We start from the raw sequence: 20,635 nt of genomic DNA, 5'->3' as shown, positions 1-20,635 counted from the left end.
TGATGATGATGCTGACAATGCCCATACCAACAGAAGACCAGTGGGCGGCTAAGATGAGGAGGTCAAGACCTGAGGACCAGCTACGGCGTGAGAACAGGCCTAGGCTATCACCATAGGGCCACGGCTACCTGGAATATGGTGGCAGTCCACCTTCGGGTATTAACACGTTGGTCTCCGTAATAAAGATTATTCACTCACATGCGAAAGCACTAAATCGCCCATTGAGCGAAAAAGCCAGTGGCCTCTGTTGCAGCAAAATGGCACCTAAATTCCCATTGGCTTCGACGCCACGTCACAAACGCTCTCAATGGAGCAGAGCGGGCGAGTACATTCTGCCGCAAGAGTACGCCAGGTGTTGCGTGAGGGGAGATGGCAACTCCGCGACGCCACGTCACCAATGAGCCTCGATGAAGCAGACACAGTGACGCGATTCCGCATGCCACTGACACAGTCGGTGGCAGGCGTTGGCACTGCAGCTGCTGCTAGTTGATGTCTCGGGCAACACGTACCGCAATGGTACATACTTGCAGCACAAAAATCGAAAAACCAGTTAGCGGCGTTCAAATGGACATTGATGCTTTCGCATTCACACCTCATAAGAAGTGCTTAGGTGTCCTCGGAGATTTTTATGCAGCAAGATGTATTTATTCTATATAATAATGCATAACAAATTTAGTCCAGTGGTGCATATGTCAAGGATATTCATATAATTCTTAATGATGTAGTTGCTATTATAATATTATTGGTAATGTGATTAACTGTCATGTGAGTAGCCAAGCTGAGGTTACCCACTGGTGATCCAAATGAGCGTAGGCCTCCACAGGCGGGGCACTTGAGGAGCTGTTCTAGCGAAGGAACTTGGACCATGCAGATCAAGCCTGAAGCTTGTTGGTATAACAAAAAATTACTGCCCCTTCCAGTCCGTGAAGATGGTGAATAGCGAAGCTGTGTTTGTTACACCGAGTGTTACGTTATTCAAGTCCAACTTCTCAAGCAGTCTCTATTGTAAATGTTTTGTTTGACCATTCTTTCACCTCATTTTAGCTATGGCGTGCTTCGCGTGGTAGGCATGCTTCCGGAGGGCTCCTTTTTTTTTTTTTACTTGCTAGTCTGTTTTGTTTTTTGCGCGTGAGGTTCCTGTTGTGTTTTGCCGTGCTTTTCTGCGAGCAAGTTTGCTCCGCCCCTTTCTTGCGAGCCAGTAATGAGAGCAAGGTTTCGCGGTGGGAAGCTTCTTCCTCATGAGTACGCATTTCTCGTGGTCTTCCCATACTTGTAGCTGGGATGGAATATGCGAAACCACTAATCCCAAGCTCCAGATATTGGACGCCGGGCCTGCCACTGGAGATGCAGGCGCTGCAACAGTTTTGACGATGGGTTGGATTGGCTCGACGACTGACGTGGCTGCCGGCACTTCTCACTGGCGCAAGAAGTGCCGGCAGCCCCGTGCTCCCACTGTCCCGTTTAAGTCGCTGAGCACTGTTCGTTTGCCGCAAAGCGCCAGCATAACATTTGTTTCTTTCGCGGATGGGTGGATTCAACCGTCGATATGTTCGATGCCGACCGGGCTCGATCGTCGAAAATGCACCGCGTGACAACAGTACGAGATTCGCGTAAAAGACAGCATTCTTACAGGGGGAAAGAGGCCACTACAACTCCTTTCCCTCAGTTAAGCTTTTCTTTTCTTCTCCTGCTAGGTCACATGGCTCCTCTTTAGCGAAGTCCGACAACAACGGCACAGGGTCTGCATAAACAGCTTCGCTATAATATCTGAAATTCATGCTTGGCCTTCAGGCCGAAAATGGCCCTCACGTATAAAGTTCAGTATTCAAGCGTCTACCAAGCAAACAGAGAAAACTTACAATGTTGTGCCCTTGGGCCAATTCTCATTTTATATTCGGGAATTAAATTTCAAGTCTAATGCAAAACTCTTCATTTGTCTTTGTTCAAAGCCATTAGTATATTAGGAAAACTCAGCAACATTCCCTAATGCACCCTACTTTATTAGGAAATGAACAACTTTGCTGACTCAGAGCATGGGAACAAAGTGGTACTACAGGGGATAGAGACATATACACGCAAAAAATGAAGTGATATGTGACGTTTCTTAGATCCTAGGCGTACACCAGGCAGAAGCACACGTTTATTTGGCTGAAGCATGCCGCACAAACATCCCCACAAAATACATGTCCCCCAGATCAGGCTGGGGCATAATATACACAAACATAGGTGCCACTGGTACCCCACTGATGCCTATAAATGCGCGAGATGTATACTCAGGTGCAGATCGTGATGTTGACAGTGCTGCAAGTTTTTGTACATGACAGCAGAGCACAAACAGCCATTGTGGCTGCTAATGAAGTTATATGAAGAATGAGCCGTTAGAAAAATTGTGAGTTTATAGAAGTAAACACGGAAGTTAGCATCTATGGTGGTTTTTAACGAAACGGGATCCACTCCAGTCACAGGGTTGGGCGAGAAGTGGGCTGGCGACTTGGTGGTCGCGTAGTTGCCTTTTTTGGGGAGCCCACGGGCGCTCAGAAGGCCAGAGTAGGTAGTGATGATGAATAAGGTCCCCTAGAGAAACTCCACAACAGAAAGAAGGAGAGAAGCTGGAAGAAGAGTGCTCGCCGTGCAATAGACTATATTCCCACGGTGATCATCATCATCAGCCTAGTTATGCCCACTGCAGCGCAAAGGCCTCTCCCATACTTCTCCAACTAGCGCGGTCATGTACTAATTGTGGCCATGTTGTCCCTGCAAACGTCTTAATGTCATCCGCCCACCTAACTTTCTGCCGCCCCCTACTACGCTTCCCTCCCCTTGGAATCCAGTCTGTAACCCTTAATGACCATCGGTTATCTTCCCTCCTCATTACATGTCCGGCCCATGCCCCTTTCTTTTTCTTGATTTCAACTAAGATGTCATTTACCCGCGTTTGTTCCCTCACCCAATCTGCTCTTTTATTATCCCTTAACGTTACACCTATCATTCTTCTTTCCGTAGCTCGTTGCGTCGTCCTCAATTTCAGCAGAACCCTTTTCGTAAGACTCCAGGTTTCTGCCCCGTAGGTGAGTACTGGTAAGACACAGCTATTATACACTTTCCTCTTGAGGGATAGTGGCAACCTGCTGTTCATGATTTGAGAATGCCTGCCAAACGCACCCCAGCCCATTCTTATTCTTCTGGTTATTTCAGTCTCATGGTCCGGATCCGTGGTCACTACCTGCCCTAAGTAGATGTATTCCCTTACTACTTCCAGTGCCTCGCTACCTATCGTAAACTGCTGTTCTCTTCCGAGACTGGTAAACATTACTTTAGTTTTCTGTAGATTAATTTTCAGACCCACCCTTCTGCTTTGCCTCTCCAGGTCAGTGAGCATGCATTGCAATTGGTCTCCTGAGTTACTAAGCAAGGCAATATCATCAGCGAATCGCAAGTTGCTAAGGTATTCTCCACCAACTTTTATCCCCAATTCTTCCCACTCCAGGTGTATGAATACCTCCTGTAAACATGCTGTGAATAGCATTGCAGATATCGTATCTCCCTGTCTGACGCCTTTCTTTATTGGGATTTTGTTGGTTTCTTTGTGGAGGATTATGGTGGCTGTGGAACCGCTATAGATATCTTCCAGTATCTTTACATATGGCTCCTCTACACCCTGATTCCGTAGTGCCTTCATGACTGCTGAGGTTTGGACTGAATCAAATGCTTTTTCGTAATCAATGAATCACGGTGATGCGCGGTGATGAGAGTAGACAAATAGGATAGCAAAGTGTATTTACAAAATATATATGTACAGAGAGACGGCTGTAGGCTATATGGCAGAACAACAAGACGAGCGCTACTCTGATCGTCGTCTTCACCATTCTCTTGGCGCATTTTTCCATGCTCGGCAGTATGCGTGCCTCATTGCGCGGGACTAGCACGTAGCATAGAACTCCGCCGGCGAGAGCACCGTCTCGGCGCTTAAGGAGCAGTAGGATCGTGTCCAGCAACATAAGCCTTAAGTAGGAAGACATGCATGATATCAGTGGTGGAAGTGGCAGATGATCGACTGTCTAATGGAGCGATTTCGTACGTTAGGTCAGTGATATGGCGTAGGACCTTGTAAGCCCGGAGTAGCGGGAAGGAAGCTTGGACGACAAGCCAACGTGGGGGCAAGGCATCCAGAGGAGGACGAAAGAGCCCGGAGAGTAATTAACGACTCTACGATGGCGATTGTAGCCGGCCTTCTGGGACAGCTGGGAGGCATAAAGACGATCCCTTGCAATTTGTGGAGCCATTGCGGCCCGAGGAGCTCCATCGCGGGCGTACTCTGTAACAGGGTGCACAGGCGATGCCAAAAGAGTCTCCAATGCCAATGTGGGATGGCGGCAAAACAAGAGATAAAACGGCGAAAGGCCAGCGGTGTCATGGCGTCACGAGTTGTAGGCAAATGTCACATAAGGCAAGGTGCTGTCCCAATCACGGTCATCTGAGGAAACCTACTTAGAGAGCTCTGTGGTCAGCGGTCAGTTGAGGCGCTCGGTGAGCCCATTAGTTTGCGGATGGTAGGCAGTGGTGAGATTGTGATGCATGGAACACGAACGAAAAATGTCGTCGACGACTTGGGACAGAAATGAGCGGCCATAGTCGGTGGTGGCGTAAGTAAATTCATGAGCGTGTGAAACGCACTGATCGGTTCAGGAACCTAAGAATACGAAGTTTCCTTCTTCAAGTGGAGCGTGAGTGGACGGGCAACAGCGGTGACATTCTTCACAGAACGTCGAAAATAGGAGCACAAGCCGACAAAGCTACCTACGTCTTTAGCGGAACGTGGCAATTGTCACCGATGCTTCTGTGTTCTCGGCCCCTTCCTCTTCCTCGCACAATCTCGTCGACGGTGATATTGACAAGATGATAGCGTCTGACCTCCTTTCTGCTCAGACTGCCGATATGCGCAGCATATTGAAGTCCCACCGCGACATCTTTGACTTTAATGACCATCCTTTAGAACAGACATCTGTGGTCACTCATAAAATCAATACTGGGTACGCCAGCCCAATCAGACGACGTCCTCATCGCGTGTCCTATGCCGAGCGATAAGTGATACAGCGTGAAGTCGACAAGATGCTCCCCAAGGACGTCACTGAACCTCCATGCCATCCGTGGACATCACCGGTCGTACTAATCAAGAAGCAAGGCGGCAGCTGGTGCTTCTGTGTAGACTATAGCCACTTAAACAAAGTAACGCACAACGACGTCTGCCGGTATCTGCCGATATCCTGACCTCAGTTCGATAGAAGAGAAGGAGTCAGAGCCGTGTCGACAGTCGAGAGCGCCATCGATCTGCGGCAGAGGGTAGACGTCCTGGAGCGTTACTTTGTTTAAGGGGTGGTAGTGTATGCAGAAGCTCCCGCTGCCATCTTTCTTCTTGACTAGGACGACCGGTGGTGCCCATGGACTGCATGAAGGTTGAATGACGTAGTTGGTAAGCATCTCGTCGACTTCACGCTGTATCACTTCTCGCTCGGCATAGGATACGCGATAAGGACGTAGGCTGACTGCGCTGGCGTCCCCAGTATTGATCTTATGAATGACCACAGATGTATGTCCCGAACCACGGTCATTAAAATCAAAGATGTCGCGGTAGGACTTCAATATGCGCCGCATATCGGCTGTTTGAGCAGGAAGGAGAACAGACGCTATCATCTTGCCAATATCACCGTGGACGAGATTGTGTGAGGAAGGGGAAGGGACAGAGGACAAAGAAGCATCGGGGATGAATGCAGAAACGGCACACTCATCGCTAGAAGAGTGTGGGCTAGAGTCATGCTGCCTGGGATAAGTTACGTGCATCAGCAAAAGTGTCATATAAGTAGAGACGTTCGATTATCCGCAGCTCTATTAAGGGTGTGAGGAAGAGCGACATTTTTGGCGAATAAGACGTCAATGATCGGGGTCAAGATGTAATCGCCATCGGGAATGGGAGAAAAAGACCGCAAGTTCACTTATATACCCGCTTGAGGAGCTAGACGAACGTAATCCACAGAGCACAAGCGCGGCTTGCGTGCAGTAGGAGCTTCATGGTAGCACGGTAGGTCTAGCTAAAGCAAATCGGTTCCACAGTCAATAAGGGTAGAATGGGCGGACAAAAAACTCGTACCGAAGACGAGTTCATGGGAGCATTTCTCGAGCAATGGCAAGTAGTACGTTTGTGGATCGGTCAGCAACACTTATTCGAGCGGAGCCCATTCCTTGTTTGGGCAATGCTCCGCCATCGGCGACACGAATGAACAGTATTGTGCGTGGTGTTAGGACTTTCTTAAGGCGGCGACGAAGCTCCAAATTCATCACTGATATCTCAGCCCCGATATCCACTAGAGCAACAACATGTCCGTCATCCATTTCAGTGTCTATCAGGTTTCTTCTGGTCGGTATTGTGGTCAGTTGATTTCGCAGGTGAGTTGTCGATACAGCATCACCTCTGGGAGCTGCATCGTCTAGATTTCCCGAGCAAGTCGTTCAATCGGTGACGTAGGGCGGCAGAATTGGGGCGAGCGAGATGATTGGCGACGAGACAACGGCGATCAGAACTGGTGACCACGTAGGGATGGTGAACGACGATACAGCATGGAGGGAGTGTCGTCGCAGGTGGTTTGGGGAGGCTCGCGATAAGGCTCAAATCGGCCATGATCCATGTCGGGGTGACGATTGTATCCATAGGGCACCTGATGCCAATACAACCGGCTGTTACGATGGCGGGCCGCGTGTCCAATACGACGGCAGTTGAAGCAAATTGGAAGGTCATCAGCAGTCCTCCACTGGGCTGCATTGCGAGTACGGAGCGGTGGCCTTTGACCTTGGGCGCCCGAAAGTGAGGGGCGGCGGTCGATCGGCGGGTAAGGAGCTGCGGCACACACAGAGTCCACGCCAGCATTGGAGAGCTCCAGATGAACGACAGCTTCGACTAGTAACAGCATCTGGGAACTATGGTCAGAGGTACGGGCGCACTTAGAAGCAGGAGACACAGCGTCAAATTCACGTCGGGTGATCGTCTTCATGTGTTCTAGGTGAGTGGCACCGACAGCTCAGGTACGTTTTCGCACGAACACGTTGATGCCGTGTTCGGAAGTCGGGTGAAATTATGGGCAATGCTTCGATTTTTAGCGTCCTCAAAGCTCTTGCACTCATGGATGATGGCATCGACGGTGTCGCAGTCTTTGCAGATTAGCAGGCTGAAGGCATCATCTGCTATGCCCCTTAACACGTGGCCCACTTTCTCAGACTCAGTCATGCCGTCATCGGCTTTGCGGTAAAGGGCAAGCATGTCCTGTATATAAGTCAGGCATGACTCTGTCGCTGTCTGCGGACGAGATGCGAGCTGCTTCGTTGCTGCTTCATTTCTGCCTCCAGACTTGCTGAACTGGAAAGGCATCTTTTGCTTGCGTGCATCCCAGCTCCCAATTTCGTCGTCGTTATTCTCAAAACACACCTTCGCTGTTCCATTGAGGTAAAATAATATGTTCGCCAACATGATTGTCTCATCCCACTGATTAGTCTTACTTGCACGCTCGTGCAGGAGTAGCCAATCCTCGATGTGATCTAGGATTATGATCCCATGCTGGGAATATTAGTGCACTAGCAGCAATCGTGTCCAAAATACCCTCCTTGAGGACTTTATTAGGCGAATTCATTTCGTTCTTATTTTAGGGCGACAAGAAAGATGCACGGTAATACTTACCGGTTACGTTTTTCAGCTTGACCACAGAGTTCAACATCAGTAGAGACACCTGCACTATGACCGGATATCCAACGTACAATTTTGATCATATTAACTCGCGGAAAATTAAGCTATCGCACGGCTGTCGTGTCAGGGAAGCGAAATCCCTTTGTTAATGTTACATCTTTTGAAGTTGGTAGCACACAAGTAACAAGAGGATGAGATAGAGGTATATTTAGCAGGTTAGCCATCTGAGTACTGAATTGATGGCATAAGCATTATGATAGGCTGGCGACTAATATATCCATCACTTTTGTCACTGCCGTTTTAGCTGCGGCTTCCACTATCTACGCAAAGGTTGCATCCGTGAAAGAAGGTTGAAGTTTGCTATCTCCAACGTATCTGTGTGCCCCCTTCTTGGCAATCGTCATAGTGTCTCTCCGAGCACCTCCTCTTACCAATAACTTTGAGCACTTACATTTCTTGCACACGAACGGGAAAATTTGCAAAGTACGCTGTATGTGCTCCTTCATAGATGCAACACTTCTAACCCTGGGCCATGCAGGCGGTATTAGGGGGGCCTCCCTACATGTGCAACAGCGCAATGTAAATTTGCACCCACCTGCACTATGACCGGATATCCAGCAATTACGGCATTGAAGGGCACCTGAAGCAAGACGTTAAACCCTGAAGACCAGAAGCCATAGTTTGATTTCTAATGGGCACGACGTACCAGCAAAAGTCGCCATAACGGACTTAGTGAGTGCCCTTATGTTTCGCACGACGTAATTACAACAATAAAGTGCTACAACTTCGGTCATGGCGAGATTCTTCACGATTTGAGATGGGGTTAGCTGAGAGTCAACTCTTCGCAAGAGTCCCTTGGTGCATCAAGATGCCGTGGAATAAACAAACTCACCAAGACAGAGCCAAATTATGAGCACTTATAGAGATCCGCTCCTGGTCTGGCGAGCAGGACACTATGCCACTGCGACAGAACTGCCGGACATCGGTGATACTCAGGTAGTGAAGAGCCACGGCATGAAGTTGCTCTTTAATTGTTTTATGGTTATTTAACCTTATATAATATAAGCCCCAGCGCACCAGTGTGACAGAAATGCTGCTTACGTTTCCACTGAGAAAGGTCTCGAAGGGTAATTTATCAGGTTTGGGAGAGGCTGTCCAGACAGACTGCCCCTGGCCTGAAGAGTTCCTGGACATCAATTAGGCTTCAAATGTATCGCTGCAGGTAAAACACATGCAAGCTTCAACGGGAAAGAAATGCAAGCAGGAGCAAAAATTAACGAAAGACGAAAGACTACCCGGCACCTAACCAATCCCGCGCAGAGCGAGTCTGACACGAAACGAGCCAGGCGCGTCGAATGCTCCAGAGCAAGCTGGGAAGGATGAAATGGCCTTGCAGCCCACCACCATTCATCATTTTTAACCTCTCTAGGCTCATGGTGAAGTTTGTGTCAGCAGACCTGACCGCCGGAGTGTCCACCGAAGCGTCATCACGCCATATGAAGACAGATTAAAGGCAGATTAAAGAACGAAAATGATTGATAGTGACAGTTAGTGAATGATAACGTTATAATAAAGATTGGCAGAGATTAATAATGACTTGTAATGAATGATAATGACTACTAATGACTTGTAATGACTACTAATGACTCCGAAATGACCAATATATTTAAGGACGGCTGTAATGACCACAACTGGTTAAAAACGACAAAAATGCTTAGTAGTGAGTGATAATGGCTAAAAGAAAGAAGAGGAAGAGAAAGATAAAAGGCAAAAAGAAAGAGGTGAATAATGAAAGGAGGAAGAGTAGGCTTTTGCCATTCACCTCTTAAGAAAGATCTTAAGAGACCTTTGTAATCGGTCAGCAGCAACAACACCCCTACTTCCTCATCGTGTCTTATTTGGCCGTACTAGCCTTCTTCATTGCGACACAATGCCACTCACAATTAAACACCGTACTGGAGCAAGCTAAAGTAGCAAAGGAACAGCTCACACGTAGGGCTTAAAGCGGGTGACGTGAACGACATCGGTTCTTGGTTGGGACGATGATAACCCCAAGCCTATGGCAGTGATCGCGTACGTCACAACTGAAAGCTGTCGCGGAGTTTTGCAGGGACCTGAATAACGCATCAGAAGTTTTTTTTTTTTTTCTGGTCAATCAATACGACGAGCTCATGACCACTAGAGTACGATGGAGCCAGGTAAAAACTTGACGTCTATTGGGTTCCTATCGTAGCGACACTTCCGTGAAGCTTGGGATGCAGTGGCGGGAGCAGGGGTAATCTTACGGCCATTTGCTGCCATGGTAATTCCATCACGAGTATTCGCGGCAGGTGACTACGTTGCACAGGGAATTGTGTTGTCCAGGGGCCGAGCAGGATCGCTGCCAAATACCTTGTAAAAAAGTTCACCGATAATCTCGGGCCGCCCGTCGCAAACGGACTGAAGTGTATCACCACTGCCACGCTAGTCTGGATATTGGAGAGCCAGGCCACGGCGCTAGCGCGTGGGTGAGGAGGGGCCGCGATTCACAGAAGCCGCCGCCGACAAACCTGCCATACGACGGGCGCTACTCTGGCGTAGCCACCGTGGCCGCACTAGGCTCATCTCACGCGATAATCTCCTCCGCTTTCTGCCTCATGGTTCCGCTGCACCCGCCTCTGGGCCGTCGCGCTTCTTCTCTCTCGCCATTTTTCCTCATCCCCTATTGCACGCGGCATTCGCTCTCATCTTTCTCTATAGTCGTTCGTTCTGTGAAGCCGGAAATGCCGTGGCTCGCCGTAAGAATGGGCGCATAAGAGCCTGCTTTAAAATTGGAGTAGCGAGCACGGCAGGACGAAGTATACGCGAAGCTGGCATATGGCAAAACAGCTTGCCAGGTGCGATGGTCTGCAGAAACGTACAATCGGTGTCACCCTTGTGTAGAGCGCGAGAACGGCAGCCTTCGAGGTACTGCTCAGGCAGTCACCGACGTCTAACGCTAGCTGCTGGGCACGTTTGGGCACCACTCCCATTTCCACTCGCAAAAACTCCCACTGGCAGCCGCTGGATTATCTCTGCAATTGACCATATGACACGTCACGCCCACACTTCTTGTCTGAAATCCGGCACTGTCTTTGATATCACCATGTTCTTTTCGCGTCCCATCATTTTCAGGCACGGAGCTCCTCGTGTGATGTTGAGCGATCGTAGCAAGCCGCTAAGTGCTTCCCGCATGCAGCAATATACTGAAAACAACGTCTTTGTACCACCCTCCGACCGATGGTTTGACTCAACGCTTTTATCGAACTATATTTGTCATGATTTCAATTTGTTTACACTGCGGCCACACAAAGGGGATATCCTTCTCCCCTTTTTGTCACATTTGTCTACAACTCCGCCATTCAACGCACAACTGGATACAGCCCATTTTTTTCTTTTTCATGGCGGAATCCTACTTCAGTGTTCAACATTCCTGCTTTTTTTGCTGCTGCTTCTGCTTCTGAAAGAGTTTCTTTCACGAGTCAACCACTACCGCCGTGTCGCCTGTGCCAACACGGACGCCACCTAGGCTGCTAGAATTCTTCACTGTGACGAAAACTACGTGCAGTACAGTTCCGCCCAGGCGACGCAGTTCTCCAATGGGCCCCCATTCGAACCCGTGGACTCTGTGAGAAGTTTCTGCATCACTAGATCGGCTCGAACACCGTCATAGAATAAAAGTCTGCTGTAAATTGCGTCATTGTCTCGTCCCATTTTGTGGACCCCCACCGTCGCTGCAACACTGAGATTCTCCACGTGTCCCGCCGGTGCTCTTTACTCATTGCCAGCTTTTCGTTTGACTCGCGGCCAGGTTGGGCGCTCCAAAAGAGAAGGGCAAGAGTACCAGCGTTTCTGGCGCACCTCATCGTTTTCATCTGCATATATTCTTCATCATCCCAGTTATTCTTGGTGGTTAGTATCTGCGGTCTCGCCTAATAGAAGCGTTCAGTAGTGTTTCACTCTAAATATTCAATTGTGGGTGCGTTTGTAAACGTATGTGTGCAAATTGTTCTCCCTACCTGTAAAGACCCTGAAGAGACGGTCAACAGTTTTCTAAATAAATAATTTCATAGTTGCATGAAAGATAGCGCTGTCTATACAACAAGTCACCGCAACCTGCATTCAAGGCCGTGGGATACTCTTCAACGGATCAACTACAGATATGCGGTAGTTATGTCCCAAAGAAAACAGCTTCAAAATAAAGCTTCATCAATGTTCTTTAATTACTATGTTGGCTCAAAACTAGTATGTCGGTTATCTAAGACATTTCGAAAACCGAATCTTCTTTTTCTGTTACACGAAGCGCTGAAGTAATTGTTACGCTCGTTCAAAAATCGTTTATATACTTAAGCAATGAAAAAAATTCTCAATTCTGTAAAGCCGCCAAAAGCCGCTAGAACCTCTGCAAGTGACGCACCGCTAATGCTGCCTAACTTGAGACCTATTCAAATATAAAAATTGAAACATTTCCTTTATTACGAGACATTTACTGGACAATTTCGGTCAGTTGTCAATGTCCTAGCCCAATCGTAAACGAATAGAGGTATAGGGTGCCCCAGCTAACGTCAGCCAAAATGTTCAACGAAAAAAAATATCGGCAGAGACACCAGAGAGTGCTTACATGTCAGAATGCAAAAGCATTGCACCATTTGCAGACCTCGGAACGTCATGAACGTGCTCATTTTGTACATATGATGTGGCGCCACCCCTTGCACATTGGCTGCGTCGTCATGCGCGCGATGACACCGGCACTAGTGCCCCCGTTTACTCACCCAGATGGCTGCTACGTGACGTGTGCAATGACCCACGCACTAGGCACATTATTATTCAACGAGAACCGTGGAGCCATTGTGACGTCGGGGACGCGTGCTCGACTCGCACCGTGGACGCCCGGGCTCAATTCCCACCCAGACCGAGATGTACCAAATTTTCCCTACAAAGCCATTACTGTACTTCGCTTAGAAATTTGACGTCAACGCGAGCATTTTACAGCGAAGCTGCACATGGCTAGGTTCTGGAAAAAAATTCGTCCCCCTATGGAGTAGGGTGGATCGAGAATTTTCCCCCATACTATGGCAGATCCCGAAGATAGTACATTATCCGGCCGACCCGAGGTGGATGAAAAGCAGGCTTTAAGCACTCAGCCAACTTGCCAAAATAAGTTTAATATCATAGGTACAAATACAACACGCATCAGATATTAAGGTGATATGAACAGATACTAGACTTTGACCCGTAATGACAATGTCTACGTTCGCACGGCCCTCTCTTTGTCGGCGTTCCAAGTACTTGCGTGTCTACTTTTCTTTCCTTACACTCTCCTGTGGTAGCAGTCCAGTAAGCGTGCTGCCCGTCATGACCCCGAGGTGGAAATAATTGCGAACCGTCCATGTTTTGGCGCGTTTCCACACTAATCGCACCTTCGGCTATTCTTTATACGATCTTTCGATCCCACCGACGCTGGCGAATTTTCGCGTAGCGGAATATAACATTCTCTCTTTTAAAAAATGAAACACAAACACAGGTGCAAGATACAATATATATATATAGGATGATATATAGGATATATATATATATATATATATATATATATATATATATATATAATGTGTAAAATGTAAGATCTACAGACAGCACCTAGTAATACATTTTTTGGACTTAATATGCCTCGTGCACGTGTTTCTTCTTTAAATTCATCCTTGAAGCACCCAGCAGCTTTAATTTAGTCGCACTTCACTACCAAGCCTCTTATGTCGCCAACTGTCCACTCCGAAGCCGTCATCAGGTGTTCTTTGAGGGGCATATTTTTTCAACCATAACGTTGGCATGACAAGCCGTAATATAATTCAGCGTCTCTCACGTCACTGGCTATATGAAGAGAAAGGTGTAATCCTCAAGCCATCAAAGGGAACACAGGTGCAGCGTAAGAAAAATGCTCCACAATGATGCTCTGAGCAACGGCGCGCAATCAATTAACGACAGACTTTTTCTGAGTTCTTTTATTGCTGCGCCGTGGAGCATACATCACATTGCCGACTGCCTGTGCGTGCGGCGATATGCACAGCCGTGGTCGGTCTGCTTACTGTTTTTCTTTTTGTTCCTTTTATTTCTCCGGGGCCTGAAACTACGGAGCCGCTTCGGCGCGCGAACTTCTTTAAGCGACGACAAACGCACTACTTTGTGCTTTCTGACGTGTTAAGAAACTTCAACCTTTAGAGAATGCAATGAATAATAAATGCCAAGAACGCAGGTGCTTATGAGGCGGGTATGCTGAATGTGCTATGGCGCTTAGAATATTACGCAAGAGCGTAGGGTATAAAAAAAACACTGTCGGTGCTACTCGATTACTCTTCTGCCGAGGAGACGTCGAGCGGAGAAGACCAGCACGGACGCAACTTCTTTCTATCGACAAAAAGGCGTAAAGAGGAAACTTCTCGTGGCTGAGGAATCGTAAGTGATAAACTTTGCCTTCACGGAGCTCTTTCCAGTTGCCGTTAGTGAACATTGAACATAATGTTTTAACAAATCAAGCCCGGTCACACATAATGCATAAACATTGTTTTAGTTGTACTGTAGGCTTTCAGCGGTCCCAGTATTCAAAACCATTTATTCTATTTGTTACCTGCCAAGGTCTCGTTCCTGAGCTCCGCGACAACTCCTGATGGTAACCGATGGATCGAATTACTTCGAAAAATGCTTCTTACTTAATATTATTTTTTAGTATTGAAATAGCGCGATAATTTCTCTAAGTATATTTTGTGAATATATTTTGCGTCTGTGGGTCGCCTGTACGCATAAAATTCCTCCGGTGGTATCCCATGCGCATGCGCGAAAAAAAAAATAGAAAGAGAAGCACGCGATTAGCCAATACCACCTAGATAGCACAACGCCTCTTTATTCCAGTCCATGACGTCACGCTACCTGGCCTGAAATTTCCATTGACAAGGCTGGCGGGATGAAAGCGGTGACGTTAAAATTACTGTTGCGGGAGCACCCCATTAGATTCTATGGCAGACGGGCGAGGTAACATGAAGCCATGGATCGGAGTGAAATGGTCTTGTGCAATCTAGGTCCCGCTGGATTAGCTGCGCCAGTAGTGACGTCGATGCGCTCCGTGGTAGCCGAGCGGGCACGCAGCAGTTTGCGGCTCCGAAATGGGTAGGTGTCCTGTTCTAATGTACTGAAGTTTGTATCCCATTTTTCGCTGTCAGTTCCACTGAGTGACGTTATTGAAGTTCATGCTCTTATCACTAGAAGTTACTCTGTTCTCGAGTTGATGTGGTCGAGGTAGGGCGTTGAGCCGAGGCCCTCTTACGAACACGGAGATGAACGTGCTTTTTTTTCTTTTTCCCAACAATATGGACTCCCATATACCTTAAAAAACTAGGCAAATAAGTAAAGAATTCCAGTAATTCCTATAGGTTATGGTTTCCAGATTCGGTGCCATCAAGAAGAGCAATTGTTTAAAATGACAAATTTTCCATGAGAAATAAAGATACGTACATTTAAATGCCGAGCAAGGTCCGTGCCAGTTTATATTGCTAAGCTGATGATGTATACAGCAGTCTTTGCCCTAATAGAATATCAATGATAAAAAAAGAAGCTAGAAAACGTAACCAGTGGGCCACGCGCACTTAAGGGCGGCGGCATCTTCTGATTATCCGTAGCCATGGGCCAACTAGCGAAGCCATATCTATATCTATTAAATATAAAAGTCTGCACTGTAGCTTAGTAACAAAAACTTGGACGAGTATATAGCATGCTCTGTCATTTCTTCTCATATATCGATTGCATAAACACAAATCCTTGCCCTTGTTTGCTCCTTCCGTCGTTGATTGCACACTTAGAGAAAATAAATGCAACACACGAGCACTAATTGCACATTACACTTTCATATGATATCCGTTACAGGATTACATGACCTTACGAGCTGCTATTTTGGTGTCACGTTATATGCAATACACACGGGAAGCGACGTTTTGGTGTCGAATAAGGCTTTTACTACCGTGCACGATCACGCTAGCGCGAGTGCTCGGCTGTCGGCACGGTACATGCGATTTGGGTAAAGCGGAAAAGTGTATTTCTATTTTATATATATCGGTCATTCCATTTAAAATGTACCAGGTGTTTTTTCGACCATCGTTCATACTACCAAAAAATAAGTCATACCATTTTACCACAGTGTGGGAAGTAAAGTAATTATACAAGCGACGTTTTCTGGAAAACAAAATTGTAATACCGAGACGGCACTTGGAAGCTTGCGCACACAAGTGAAACTATTTTACGTAGAAAACTTTCTGCGGCATTATTGCTTCCACCTTCTACGGCGAATTTTTTCTATAATCTCTTGACGGCACTCTTTCATAACTAATGTAGTTTATTACGTTTTAGTTTTATTTACATAAATATTGATCATGTAGAAAAACCGACAATTGCCGACAACTTTTTTTTGCTAGAAGCTAACTGTTCCATTAGGAATGTATTCAAAACATGGGCTTCATATGTATGCATTCCAGATGATCAACATACTCTGATAAAAAATAACACTTCACTTTCCGTTAAAGTGTACATAAAGATGGAAAAATGACGTTCTGACTCAATTTGTGGCTCCAAGTCAATGTATTGCTTAATCGGCATTCTATAGTATGCTTTACGGTCTATTTAATTACAAAGTTTTAAAAGAGTAACTTTTCTGTTAGGCCAGAGAAACCAGTTTTAACTGCACAAGCACACGGTTACACCGAGCATCTCATTGTATCGCTTTTGAAATGCCGAATGACCTGCTGTCGGTCGGCGTTCCAGCCCGGCTCGTTTCACGTGTTCCTCATTTTCCTTTTTGAAGATAAAGTCCTCTTTGGTCACTTCAGATTGATTTAGGGTTCGTAGAGTCTTGGTTTCCGACAAGTTTCGTCCTGTAAACTAGACGATTCGATGACTTCTACTAAGCGCAGGACAAGGAAATCTCATTTAGGCTTCGAATAAAAAGACGCAGGACGAAGCATGCGTACAGCTATGTGCGGAGAAGTAATTATGCATAATGCGTACAAAAACGGAGAAATAAATTAAATCCACGTCTGCCCGTTCACACAGCGCGCACCTAAAACTGGAGCAGGTAGTGTGGCTCTGCAAAAATTATGGGCCAATCCCTGAGAGATTGCCGTCTAAAATTTTAGGCAGATCGCAGAGGTAGTGCAGGATAGGGAACAAACCACATGGTGAACTAATGCGTGCAAGAACAAGCTGTCTTTCTTCGATGTCCATTGCTGGGTGTATTGTCGTGTTTTATCGTGTTTCTTTTTTACCGGGCGCTTCGCCTGCATATCATCATAATGCGCAAAACATACAAAAATACATTCTCCTGCTTGCTTTATTTCGTACGGCATTATCTCAAACCTGCGTTGTCTCCGTCCCGGTGTAGCCTTGCGCTGTAAGCATTGAGATTGCTCCGATACTTGAATTAACTGTTTTGTTGAACAGGATGTAACCCAACGAGAATAGAAGTCAGCGAGAAGGGCTTAAAGTGATAACACTTCCATGTGCCATTCATGATAGTCACTTTGCTGAACCACGGGGCCAGTTTAATCTTTTTGTAACACTTTCCTTTGGAACCCAAAGTACCGTTACCCCTGGAATACTCTCAATTTTCCACGTGAACAGGTGATGTGGCGTCATGATTTGGTCATCGCATATCCTTTGAAGACTGGCTTGACCTGCTAGGAATTTGACGATACGTCCAGGACAGTCACAGGCACACTTACCAAGCTATAGCATAAAAAAGTTCATTCTCCACCAATTCCGAAGTTTTCTTTGTGATTGCAGAGACCCACAAGGTTTCGTTTATTTTGTGCTTTACTGGAACTCTCGCAAAAGTAGAGAATTTTTCATAGATGTTACAACTGCTTCTTAAGTACTGTCACAACCTTGGCCCGGAACGCGGCCACTAAAACAAGGGCGTGCTCTCTACAGTCAGAAATTACAACATAACTCTTTACTGCAGTTCCTTCGTCTGGGCAGAAATAGACTACAAATAGGTACAGTGTTTCTTGCTCATTCACCCAGTGGTAAGCCTGTGGTGCACCTTGTACAAGGAAGGTACAGTTCTCTGAAGAGTCTCTGTTCTCTGAACAGTTCTCTGAAGTACTTCTGCTTTGGTGAGCTTCGACTTTGCATTACGCAGGTAGATTGCTTAATTTTTGCTAATATATTGAATGTTCTCTTTGGCCACTATCACCGAAAAAATTCTCGCAAAAGTCATGCGGTACTAGCAGAAGAGCTTAGAGCGTACATCCTCAGTCACCTGCCCCCGTCTGTGCACGTCCGGGATCAACTTCTTTGTTCTTAAGTACTGGGCTGTTAGGAAAGCCGTTTTGGCGTGATCTGTATTGGGGCAGGTCTGGCACCTACCCTGCATGCAATCTTCACTTTCTGTGTCCACACAAATTAAAATTTCGGTGCTCTGTGCAGACGCAAACAGACTAGGTGCCACTTGCCACGGTCACCACGTAGTTTTATAGTCGCAACCTTGCAGATATAATAAATCCACACTTCATATTACGACTCCTTTGCATTTGGCATACAGCACGTTTAAATTCAAAAGCGCCAGTTGCTTTTGTCCGTCTACTATCTTTCTTCCCCAGGTCACAATATCATCTCGTAATCATCTTCGTAAAAGTCCTTTTTTAAAGTCTTCACGCGTTCCTTGACTGGGTGGCCTTTCTTTTTTGGTGGGGCACTACGGATTCCATGTACAGTACTAAGTTCGATTGCTTCCGTACTTGTGTTTGCGAGGCTCGAAAATGGTCCACATTTTTTTAGACCAATACACAGGAGCTAGGGTTAAGAGGTGTATCTTCTTTTCGCGCATTCGTTTAATTAGGCGTGGAATTATTTTCTTCGATTTTTCATCAAAGTCATATTCGCTAAGCACAAAATCAATGCGTTTCCCTTTGCCCTTGCTGTCTGACTGGGTGCAGAAAAGATGCGCACTTGTCTCTATGAAGCGGTTCCGCGACTCAGGCCTTCGTCTGTTGCACAAAACCTTGGGCTTCTTTCAAATATTTCTCTACTTGCAGACGTGTCCACTGCTAAGGCACTCAACGCATTCATACTTCCCACATGTGCTACTACCGAAAAAGCCGTCCCCTGTAAATACTGAAGTGTCCTTTGCACAGAATACGTCTTTCTCACTTCACAGCAACGGCCCTTAGAAGCTTGGCACACTCCAGCTCGTGGAAAGAGATCTAAAGATAGGTGCGAATCTCACAAGAATAATGATGTCACGGATAATCCTTGACAATTCTTGATGTCTGCGGCAAATGGATTCAAGCACCCATTGGATTATAAGTATGACTTTATTTTTTTACGCAGAAGTGTTGATGTTGGCCACATACTGTTTCGTACAGTAGGCGCTGTGAACGCAGAATCAAGTGCCGGTGGTTCTCTGACACTATTGATCAGCGCCAAAACCGTGCTGGTTTGAGAAGAAAAAGGCATTATTATCCAGGAGCTTTGCAACGTGAGTGTAAATTATACGTTCAAGGAGCTTGCATGCAATGCATGTTAACGAGATAGAACGATAATTTGACGAATCGAAGCAACCTCCTGCCTTAAAAACCACTGCCACAGTGCTTACCTTCCACTCGGACGGAATTTGGTCACTGGAAGTAGACTGCGTGAAAGTGATTTGTAGTACGTGACTGGATGTTACTTTCGTGCATTTAAGGATTTTAGAAGATATGTTTCGGGCTCAGGAGCACTGGATATCTTTAAATTATCAATTATTTAGAGATTCCTTCATACCGAGATACTAATTGGGGGCATTTGAGAGATATTTGAGCTGAGCGGTATACTAATATTAGCAGCTAGTTCCTGGGTGAAAACGGACGCGAAGTACGCATTTAAAACGTCAGAAAGAAGCTCCTTCGGAACGACAGAAATATCCTAATATAATAAAGAGATATTAGGTGAGCCACTACGGTTTGGAGGTAACAAAGTGGAAAACATTTTTGGGTTATTTCGGAGGACGTCAAGTAAGTCCTTGTTGTCGAAGTGTCCTTTCGTGCTCCTCAAAGATTTCGCATAATTATGCAGACACTCTAAGTACTTATCCCATTTTAGGGCTGAATTGGAGCTCCTGGCTTCCCTGAACAGGCGCTTTTTCTTGCTACATAATTTTATTAATGAATTAGTAAACCACGGCTAGAAATCGCATACTCCACCTGCGACTGAGCACCGCGAATGAGCGCTAGTTCACCTCACACAGTGTTCTGAGAGCATTCAATGCGGGATATGGCCATAGCGATGAATTCAAGAAACGGCTGAGGATTCCTATTACCATCGGGTCCTCGGTTTAATTCGAAGTCCCCAGCCAACACTAACAAAAGGCAAACGACATAGGCGTTTATTCATTGGTGAAAAGATATGAATAATGTTTTTCGAAAGCAATCAATGTGGTCAGCGGGGCAAGACACCGCAAGCAGAAATGCATTATCAGAGAGAGTGCAATTAGTATTCAGCAAGTAACCAATCTGCATGAAAAAGGGCATTCTCTTATCCAGCATAGTTGTGGTGGTGTGCCCCGAGCGATTGCAGCACGGTGGCGGTATTTGTAGTTCATACGAAGCGACTGCGCTGAGCGTAGCACTTGGTTGCCAGATGCGAAAAAGGCCAGGAGTTGGAGGCAGCTGGTACAGCCCGGCGTTGTTTGCGTTGACTGTGCTGTCACTTTCTCACCGGACGTCCCAGTGGTAGTCCAGGTCGCAACGGCTCCCTTGACAGCACAACGGCATTGACGTGGCGATCCATAATAGTGCGGTCTGCATGGAAAAGAGCATTGTCGTGACCAGCATAGCTGCAGTGGCGTGCGTCAAGTGATTGCAGCATGGTGGC

General features: G+C 46.5%; 1 protein-coding gene and 1 pseudogene across 1 annotated transcript in view; one reads left to right on the top strand and one right to left on the bottom strand.

The window, feature by feature from the left end:
- Positions 1–20,635, top strand: part of LOC126523427 (uncharacterized) — a 151,493-nt gene that overhangs the window by 767 nt on the left and 130,091 nt on the right. The window lies entirely within an intron of this gene.
- LOC126523779 (U2 spliceosomal RNA) lies at positions 12,814–12,987 on the bottom strand (annotated as a pseudogene).

The sequence above is a fragment of the Dermacentor andersoni genome, chromosome 6, assembly GCF_023375885.2.
Source record: "Dermacentor andersoni chromosome 6, qqDerAnde1_hic_scaffold, whole genome shotgun sequence".
Lineage (NCBI taxonomy): Eukaryota > Metazoa > Arthropoda > Arachnida > Ixodida > Ixodidae > Dermacentor > Dermacentor andersoni.
Note: the sequence above shows the minus strand (reverse complement) of the source record. Positions and strands in the feature narration are given on the sequence as shown.